Source organism: Triticum aestivum, chromosome 2A, assembly GCF_018294505.1.
Source record: "Triticum aestivum cultivar Chinese Spring chromosome 2A, IWGSC CS RefSeq v2.1, whole genome shotgun sequence".
In the NCBI taxonomy this organism is placed as follows: domain Eukaryota; kingdom Viridiplantae; phylum Streptophyta; class Magnoliopsida; order Poales; family Poaceae; genus Triticum; species Triticum aestivum.
The window spans coordinates 388,991,646-389,001,709 of record NC_057797.1 but is presented as its reverse complement, the minus strand read 5'-3'; positions in this window follow the sequence as shown (position 1 = coordinate 389,001,709).

The following is a 10,064-nucleotide window of genomic DNA, read 5'->3' as shown; positions in this document are numbered from 1 at the left end:
GGAGGAAAGAGAGGCAAGGAAAAAGTGGAGAAGTGGGCTCTCATGCAAGAGCCAGCCTCTACTACATGGTGGAGCATTGGGAGAGGCACCTGTATGGAGGTGGTCAGGAATCGGGAGACTCATGCCGGTCGTAGCGCCGCAATTAAAATGATAATGGCAAGTCAAATCACGGGGCCCCACCTGTCCAGTAGTAACTCACTGTCAAATCACACAACCCTACGTTTGCAACAGCCTACTCCCTCGTCTTCTCGCGTCTCTGTCGAACCGACTAGGCGGAACTGCCCCGCCGCCTACCGCGCGGGAAAAGCCCCGCCCTCGACTTTTAAATAGTATACAATATACTAATTTTGTATCCATGGATTGCGCCAGCGCCATGGAGCAAAGCGTCTAGAAAACGGAGGAGAGACGGTGGTATTGCAATAGAGAAGAGGGAGATGCGAGACGGTGGTTTTGCAATGGAGAAGATCAGAAGAGGGAGAGGCGAGACGGTGGTTTTGGAATGGAGATGATGGAGAGGAGAGGAGGTGGTTTTGCAATGGAGAAGAGGGAGAGGAGCGTGCGGCAGCGATTTAGGATTGGACGAGAGGGCCGGCGTGCTATGACTGGATCAAAATCAAAATCAATTTACCATTCAATTAAGAAAGCGACCCCACATTAACTAGTCTCCCTTTTATTCTGGGTCATAATTGACCATGATTTTCGCACATAAAATATATGTTGTATGTTGCAAAAATAATATAATTTGAAAGTACATTCAGATACGAACCAAACGATACAATTTTTGGTGACATGCATTCACATTTTGCTTGTCAAATACAGTACATGGTCAAACTTTGACCCAAAATATGCAAAACAACAAAAAAATACTTCCAAGACCAGCACCGCGCTTCCGCTCTTCTCCTCTTAAACCACCGCCGCTCCTCTCCTGTTCCAATCTAAATGCAGCGCCGCTCCTCTCCTCTTCCATTTCAAAACCACCACCCCTCCTCTCCTGTTCCAGTCCAAAACCAGCGTCGCTCCTCTCCTGTTCTAATCCAAAACTAGCGCTGCTCCTCTCCTCTTCCATTCAAAAACCACCGCCGGCGAGTGAAGGTGCTGTGGAGAAGTAGATCGATGGAGGAGTACAACCAATACGCGACGATCGCAGACGGCGACCCTGTGAAGCTAGCTAGGATGTTGGAGATACAATCTTGGTTTGACAATAAGGACCAACTAGCGGCGACGGCGACATCCATGGCCAAATATCTGCAACAGAGCGAAAAGGCGGCGATACTCCCGGAGGGAGTCATGCTGGAGTACATAGAGCTGCTCCTCTGGGCCATGGAGCAAATAGATTCGCCGAATCAGATCGTGAGGGAGCGGTGGTGGGAGTATCGATCCCAGATGGAGCATCCACCAGAGATTGAAGGATCGAGCATCTATAGGGTGCCGTTTGTGAGGGTGTCCTGCCAAAGCGAGCCGGTGGAGTCTTTGTCGACCGAACCCAACTGCAAGAGGAGAAAAGCAGTTGGCCTGACGACGCTTCCCCACCATCGTTTCCCTCGCCGTTCACATCGTCTCACAGGGCAGCGAGCCGGTGGAGTCTTCGTCGACCGAACCCAACTGCAAGAGGAGAAAAGCAGTTGGCCCGACGACGCTTCCCCACCATCATCTCCCTCGACGGGGCGGCTGTCTGCCGCCAAGGAATAGGAGGGGGCTGCCCCCCAGCCCAATAGTCGGGCAGGTTGTGAATTGTCAGGAGGAGTTTAGGGTTGTCAATATTTGCAGGCTGTGAATTGTGTTTTGTGTTGTGTATTTTGAGAGTACTTTCAGATATGAATGTATTTTGAATTTTAGATTTGCAGTATTGAGCACATGAAATATTTTATGAATTTTAGATATCTATTTTTAGCACTTAAAAAATGTAGTTTCATAGGAGTATAAAAGTGCAGACAATGTGATTCTCAGAGTAGAAACTGCAAGTTTCAGTTTCAGATAAGAAACTGCAAGTTTAGTTTCAGATAAGAAGCTGCAACTTTCAGAGGCAGAGCATTTATATTAACACGGCATTTTCAAACAAGGTTAACATCATGTTGGAAGTTTTATTCATGGTCGAAAATGGAACTACCAGCCAGTTAACATCATGTTGATCAACATTCATGCATAGCACATCTTCATATGACGCACAGTCAAAATGCCCACACAATGTCGAGTGTGCGAAACACAGAGAAAACGATGGACGAAGTTTTGGCAAGTGTTGGACGTGATTTTGGGCTGCCCCGTCTAGGCTTTCATTTTTAACATGCGTAGCCCATGACCTCGGATGGGAGGTCCATAGGCTTGTTTGTATTTTCTTAGGGCCGTCATGTATCGACTGGCCTATGGACCTCCCATCCGAGGTTTTATTTTTGGCAGCCCAATTTATGTATTTTTTTTGAAGAAAACGCAGAGGTCTGTTCTATTTTTCTATATAAGAATAGGAACGCCAGGTCCAACTTATGTTTCCCTTCTAACTATATTATATATATTTAAATTATTTTATATGTTGACTGTTTAGTTCACATAATTGGCAAATAGATGCCCGCTCTCGCGATCCCCTTCGGCCCCGCCACCACCTCCACCCTCGCCGCCGCCCCCGCCACTACCTCCACCCTCGCCGCCGTCATAGATCTCACCGCCACCCCCCGCCTCCTGACTCCGGGCGCGCCTACCCCCCTCAGCAAGTCCGCTCGCGCGCCCCATGGAGTCGCCGACCATATCCACGGGGGAATGGCTGGAAGACAGGCAGATGTACAAGATGCATCTCCCACATGTCTACAAAGCCTTCCCGCGGATGCTCCAGCCGCTCAACTCCGTTGCATCGGCGGTGCTGCAAGAGACTCGAGGGAGGAGATGGAGGGAGCGGGCGATGCGGATCCGCAACGACGCTCTCTCCTGGACCCGGTGAAAGCGCGAATGGAGGGGAGCAGAGGAAGAAGCTGCGAGGGAGGAAGCCGAGGAGGGACCGAATCCGTTCTCTCACTCGCGCAGGTATGCTCGGATGTGCAAGGATCATGTGGATCGGGAGCTGCTGAATCTAGCCCTGCAGATCTACTTCAAAGGAGATTTCTCGGAGAAGCACAGGATGCCCCATCCCAGGGAGCCGCCGATTGCATTCGTTCGATGGGCGGAAGGAGAAGTGAATTCAGGAGATCCACTCCGTGCTGCGAGATGGGAATGCTTGAATAGACTCATGCCCACCAGCACGCCACCGGAGCCGGAGTAGGTGGATCCCCTACCCTACCTCTCCCCCAAACCTGCAGAAGATTGAAATTAGGCTTGCAATCTGCTTCAATTGAGCTGTCTGGTGGTTATTTCTGTTTCCTGAGAGACAACATCTGGCTGCAGGATGAGAAGGAACCAGGAACTCTGATGAATTTCCCCTATCACAATGGGGGGGAGCGCCGGTTGGGCAGTGGTACGGCCCACCTCCACCCCAAATGGGGGCACAATCTGGGAAGGCTCCTGTAATTGCCCAAGATCAATCTGCTGGTGGTTTTGACTCTCGGATCAGTGGGAAATCTCAAGGCAAGAATCAGCAAAAGAAGAGACAGGACATCCAGAAAACTGCTCCTGCCCCTGCTTCGGGCCTTATGGCATACTCTGAGGTGATCTGCTACAACTATGGGGAACCAAGGCATCATTTGGATAAATGTGTCAAGCCCAAGAGTTGTTTTATCTGCAAAATGGTTACGCATAAAGTTGAGAATTTCCCTATTAGAAGGAAAACCCACAGTTCTGCTAGATATGTTGGAAGTGCTGCTCCAGGATTAGGGTTCTACCATATAGACCCACCTGATGAAAATGCTCAGTATCATGGCTCTCTGAAGAATGTGGGGATTGTTCTGGTAGAAGTTGGTGAAGTGACCAAGCAGGAACTTGCCACTGAGTTTGCAGACATTTACAAAACCAACTGGCCCTGGCCAATTAATGCCCTAGATGAGTGAACATTCTTGGTCAAATTCGCTCCTGAAATAGATGTAGTTCAAGTTGCTGGATACCCCTGTTTTGGTCTCAAAAAGACAATGTTGTAGTCAATGTTGAAGTCTGGAAAGGAAGGATTGAGGCTGAAGAGGACCTCCAGGAAACTTGGATCAAGATCAGGAAATTGAACCCCCAAGTGGTGTGACTGGACTATGCTGGATCAAATCACTTCCACTCTGGGGGTCTTACTGGATGTGGATTGGCAGCATAATTTCAAGTCATTCTATGAAACTGTTAGGGTCAAAATCTTATGTAAAGATCCCTCCAAAATCCTTGCTGAAAGGTTTTTTGGAGTTGGGAACAAAATCTACAGGCTACTCATTGAGGTGGAGTCCTTAACCCCCACTGAAACTGGCACCTCCACCAACCTCTCTGCTGGTACATATGTCTCTGCAGCTGAAACTGGTACCAATCTTACTGAAGATGCTGAATCCAACAGGAGCTCTAGATCTGAATCAGATAATGGGCCTGCTGTCGTGGTTGTAAGTCTGACGGTAGTGTAGGGGGTACGTATGGGGAGGCAAGATCTTAGCTATGGATAAGTTGTAAGCACGCAAGGTTTACGAGTTCAGGCCCTTCTCGGAGGAAGTAATAGCCCTACGTCTCGGAGCTCAGAGGCGGTCGACTAGATTATGTGAGTATGAGTTACAGAGGTCCGAACCCTTGTCTCAGAGGAGGGGGGTGGCTTATATAGAGTGCGCCAGGACCCCGGCCAGCCCACGTTACAAAGGGTTCAATGTACATTAAGGCAGGGCATTACTGGTAACGCTAGTAATAAAGTGCTATGATGACCATAAAAGCTACTTAATGACTGACCGTTAGCGTGCGGAGTGACTTTAGGTCTCCTGGCCGTCGAGTGGTTGGATCTTGGTCGAGTGATTGCTTCTTGGTCGAGTGTCTTCGAGTCTGTCGAGTGGAACACCTCCAAGTCGATTGAAAGGTGATTTCTTCTAGAGATGTCTTTGGGTAGGGCAGTTAGGACAGGTCCATGACCCTACCCTAGATAAATAGCTTCATCATTAGCCCCCGAATGGATCGAGGTTTGAGTGGGGAAGGAGTTGAGAACTTCTCCGACTCGTTTTTTATGCCGTGAGCATATCTTGTTTCGGATCAATGGACCTGAGTGATGACGGCAACTTCCTTTTCAGTCGCCTTGATCCATTCTTAATTCTTCGTCGAGTGAGTTTCTTTACTTGTAAGGCTCCGAGTGACAGTGCGGAGGAGATCTTTGGTCTGACAAGTTGTTTGCTGCCCGCAGATTTCGTGGGATCCGAATCTTGGGAAGCGCGCGGGACGGGGGAGGCCGCAGTAATCGGATGGGATAGAGCGGAGCCGCCTCGATCACCGCGCCGCCTTTTTCGCCACGTATCATGCACGCGATCGTTACGGGATTTGACAGAGCCACCTAGGCCTACCCGTCAGCCACTCGGAAGTGGCCACATATAAGGCGTTGGACCGGAGTCTCCCGAACAGTGCGTTCTCATTTCCTCTTCTCCTCTTCACGTCCCTCTGCTACGCTTGTTCTCGCCCCAGCATCACCGCTCCGTACGCGTCTCGCTGGCGGCAATGGAGAAGGAGAAGATGGCGGCTATGGAGCGGGCAAAGAAGGCGACGGCGAGGTCGAAGGGGAAGGCGACCAGCCGGGGCAGATCTTCCTCGCGGACCGGCCTGCCGAAGGGCTGGATCCAGGGTGACTGGATCCACTCGAGGATCACCCAAGAAGACCTCGACGACCTGGCCGAAGGGGGGCTGATCCCCTATGACTCGGCACGGCTTCCGGGGAAGGAATATGAGCCACAACCTCGGGAGGGTGAGCGTGTTCTTCTTGCCACCCACGTCGACCGTGGATTTTCCTTGCCTCCTCACCCTTTCTTTCGAGGGTTTCTGAACTTCTTTGGGGCACAACTCCACCATTTTACCCCCAACTCAATCGTTTATCTCGCCGCTTTCATTTCTTTATGTGAGAATTTCCTAGGTTGCCGGCCTCACTGGGGTCTTTTCAAGCATATTTTCACTTGTCGCTCCCAGACAGTGAAAAAGGCTAATCCGAGTGACAAGAGGACCCAAGTGATCCAGATGTGTGGGGGTCTTGGCATCCAGACGAGAGGGAAAAGCTCCTTTCTGGCCATGATTCTTCCTGACTCAGTTCGCGGATGGCAGTCGACCTGGTTTTACTGTAAAGACCAGTCGACGCCAGGGCAATCGACTGGCCTCCCTCCCTTTACCATGGACCGAGTGGAGAAACCCTCCCCTTTGAAGGTGCTCCCGGAGGAGAAGGCGCACGTGAAGGTGTTGGTCGATCGAGTGGTCCAGCTTATTCGTGACGGGGTCACTGGTATGGATCTCTTGGAGGTCTTCCTTCAGTGGCGCATCCAGCCTCTTCAAGCTCGAGACCATCCGATGTGGATGTATTCGGGTCTTGAAGACTCCACTCAGATCCATCTGGAGGAGGTCAACGACGACACACTGGAGAAGTGGCTGTCGGGCATTACCGGGAACAAGGACAATCCCAGGGGAGCCAGGAGAGTTCCCCCATTCGACCAGTCTCATGCACCAGAGCAGGTTTGATTCTGAGTTTTTGCTTGTAATCTGAATTCACTCGCGCAGCTGCCTATATTGCGCCGACTGACTTTGTTCTCCCTGCTTTCTTTCAGTCCATTATTGAAATGTATTCAATGCCCAACGGGGAGCAAGAGCAAGTTCTGGAAGGCGAGGCGAGTGGCGGCGACAGTGGCGAGTGGACTTCCGATGGTGAAGGGGATGGAGGAAGCGATGACTCAAGTGATGGAGAAGAAGTCGAGTCGCCCCCTCGCAGGGAGAGGCGATCCAAGCTTGACCAAGAACGGCCGAGTGCCCGCGACAAGGCAACTGCTCAGGCTAGTCAGTCTTCGAAGCGTCCTCGGATCTCTTCATGAACCCCGACTGAGAAGGCGCCAAAGCACCCCAAAGTTGCAGAGCTGAGGACTCGGAAGGCATTGCCGAAGATCAAGATTGATATCCCCGTCGCCTCCGCATGAGTGTCTCCCTTTGTATTCACTCGACGCTCCGCACTGTTTGTTTTTCTTGTTTTAACTGGACAAAGTTTGGAATTGTCAGCGCTGCCACTTCTGGGACCTCAGCTTACAGGGATGATGATGAGGTGATGGAGGATGCGGTCACTTGTAATCCGGGTATGATTTCTGCCATACTATCTTTATTCGATCGATTCAACTTCAATGTGCATCATTGGGTGACGTGATTTTGGCAATTGAACTTTGCACAGCTCCCAACATTATTGACCTCCTTGATGATGATGAAGAGCCCGAGAGGCCTTTGACGAGGAAGAATAGGAGAGCTCCTATAAGTGAGGCGCTACAGTCGACGCCGAGGGCGGAACCGGTCGTTCAGGACACTGGTGACGTCAATCGGGGTTCTGTTACCTTCGCCGAGCCACTGTCGAGTGCCTTGCCTTCTTCGTCAATTGCTCGGGCCTCTGTTGACCCGCCTTTAGTTTTTGCAACCCATCATGTCCCAGAGGATGAGATGAATGCTGCTAGGGAAGCCATACGCCAGGCGGGCATTATGATGGAGAAGATGAAGACAGTGCGGGACGCCAGCCAAGCAGCCTATGATGCCAGCTCGCCTCTCCAGAGCAATGTTCAGGTTAGTTGGTCGCCGCTTGTTCTGTTAGGATATGCTACCTGAAGATTCTTTCCGAAAATCTTTGCATCTGTACACACACTGGGTGTACCTGAAGATTCTTTCCAAAAATCTTTGCATCTGTACACTCGCTGGGTGCGTCGATTGAATTTTTGGACTAGTGGGGGCACGCTGAGTGCACCCACTAGGTGTAGTCTCCGAGACTACAGTGGACTGCTGGCAGTCGACTGTAGTCTTTGTATTTTGCCGAATGTATAAACCAAACTGGTAGTTTATCTCTTCCACTCAGTCTGGTTGAGTGGGATCAGAACCGGTGGGGGCACGCTAAGTGCACCCACTAGGTGTAGTCCCCGAGACTACGGTGGACTGCTGGCAGTCGACTGTAGTCTGAGTTCTGCTTTCTCTTTTTTTTGGACTCGACTTCGGCGGGCCGGTTGAGTGGGATCAGAACCGGTGGGGGCACGCAAAGTGCACCCACTGGGTGTAGTCCCCGAGACTATGGTGGACTGCGGGCAGTCGACCGTAGTCTTAGTATTTATTGCCTTTGTTGTTTTTTGCTGTAAAAGTAACTTCTCCCCTTTGATTTCAGAAATCTTGTGATCTTGGAGCTCGCTTTGCTGACTTGGAGAAGCAGCAGATTCAACTGAACCTTGACTTGGAGCTGGCCAGGACAGAGCTGCAAAAGGTCAGAGACGGCGCCGCTGGTAAGACGAGTTTGTCGACTGGTCAGTTTTAGGCTTGAGTACCCTTCTGGAATCAATCATCATTTCTTTGCAGAAAAACTAAGATAAGCTCTGGCGAAGAAGGATCAGGATTTGGCTGCTGCTCGTAAGGAGGCTGACGACAGGACCACTCTGGCCGAACAGAAGCTGGCTTCGGTCGGCCAGTTGGAAGAAGAGAATACCAGGCTGAAGACCGCTCTGAATGACTCTAACAAGGAGTGCTCACGCTGGAAGAAGGCGAATCTCGTCCAGGGCGAGAAAATGGAAGGCATTGCTCGCAGGAGGGATGATCTGGAGAGCTATCTGAGAAGTCTTGCCAAGAAGTTGTTCATCAAACTTGAAGGTGCACATTCTGTTCCGACTGATTTTTTTTTGTCGACTCAGTGTACGAAAATTGACTTATCCTTGGATCGTGAATGCAGAGTTTTGCCAGAACTTTGAAGAGGAGACTGGGCGAATCGAACCAGGTTTGGATCCAATCAACTCTCCCGTGAAAGATGAAACTGCCATGTATCTGCTCTATCTAGAATCTCGCATCGACAGTGCCATGGACTACTTGGCTCGACTGAAGGTCGCCATGTCGCGGATTGACCTGGCACTTTGGCCAGAGGCTGTGCTCCAAAATGATCTTGAGTCCCTGATGACTCGACTAAATGAAATCCCAGACCGAGTGCAGGAGTGGAAGAAGTCTGCTGCTCGGTGTGGCGCTGACGTGGCTCTATCTTTGGTTCGTGTCCACCGCAAGGAGGTGCGACAGGACAAACTGGCAGCAATCAAGGTCGCCAACACCTAGAAGCATGACTTCCGAACCTTTATGGAGACTTTCATCGCTGCAGCCACTCGGATAGCCGACGGCGTCGACCTGGATGAGTTCGTCGAGCCTGCCAGCCCTCCTCCTGCCGAGTGAACAAACTCTTATGTCCCACCTTAAATTTGCCTCGGAATGCCAAGTGGTTTTTGTAACCGTTGAATATCTTTATGAATCTCCTGCTGAGTGAACCCATTCTTCATTCGAGACAACTTTTGTATTCGCAGCGCAGCTCCGAAGGAGAGGGAAGCAGTCGACCCATGTCTTGTCGCCCTTGCGGGTCGGCGACGGAGTGCACATCATATTTGTGGGAAAGCTCCCCAGGGGAAGGTGGCGGTCAACCCACACCCTGTTACTGCAGAGCGGGACGGAGCGCACGTTGTATTTGTGGCGAAGCTCTCTAGGAGAAGGTGGCAGTCGACCCGCACTTTGTTACTGTAGAGCGGGATGAATCACGCATTGTATTTGTGGCAAAGCTCTCCAGGAGAAGGTGGCAGTCGACCTGCCCCTCGTCGTCCTTGAGGATTGAGATGTGTTTCGTACTTAGGCGAGTACTGGACTGCAGCTAAGTCCCCGAGTGGGAGGATTGCTCTCCACTCGGTAGGATTTTTTCAAACTTAGGCGAGTGCCGGACTGCAGCTAAGTCTCCAGTGAGAGAATTTAGGCGAGTACTGGACTGCAGCTAAGCCCCAGAGTGGGAGGGTTGCTCTCCACTCGGTAGGATTTTTTTCAAACTTAGGCGAGTGCCAGACTGCAGCTAAGTCTCCAGTGAGAGAACTTAGGCGAGTACTGGACTGCAGCTAAGCCCCCGAGTGGGAGGATTGCTCTCCACTCGGTAGGATTTTTTCAAACTTAGGCGACTGCCGGACTGCAGGTAAGTCTCCAGTGAGAGA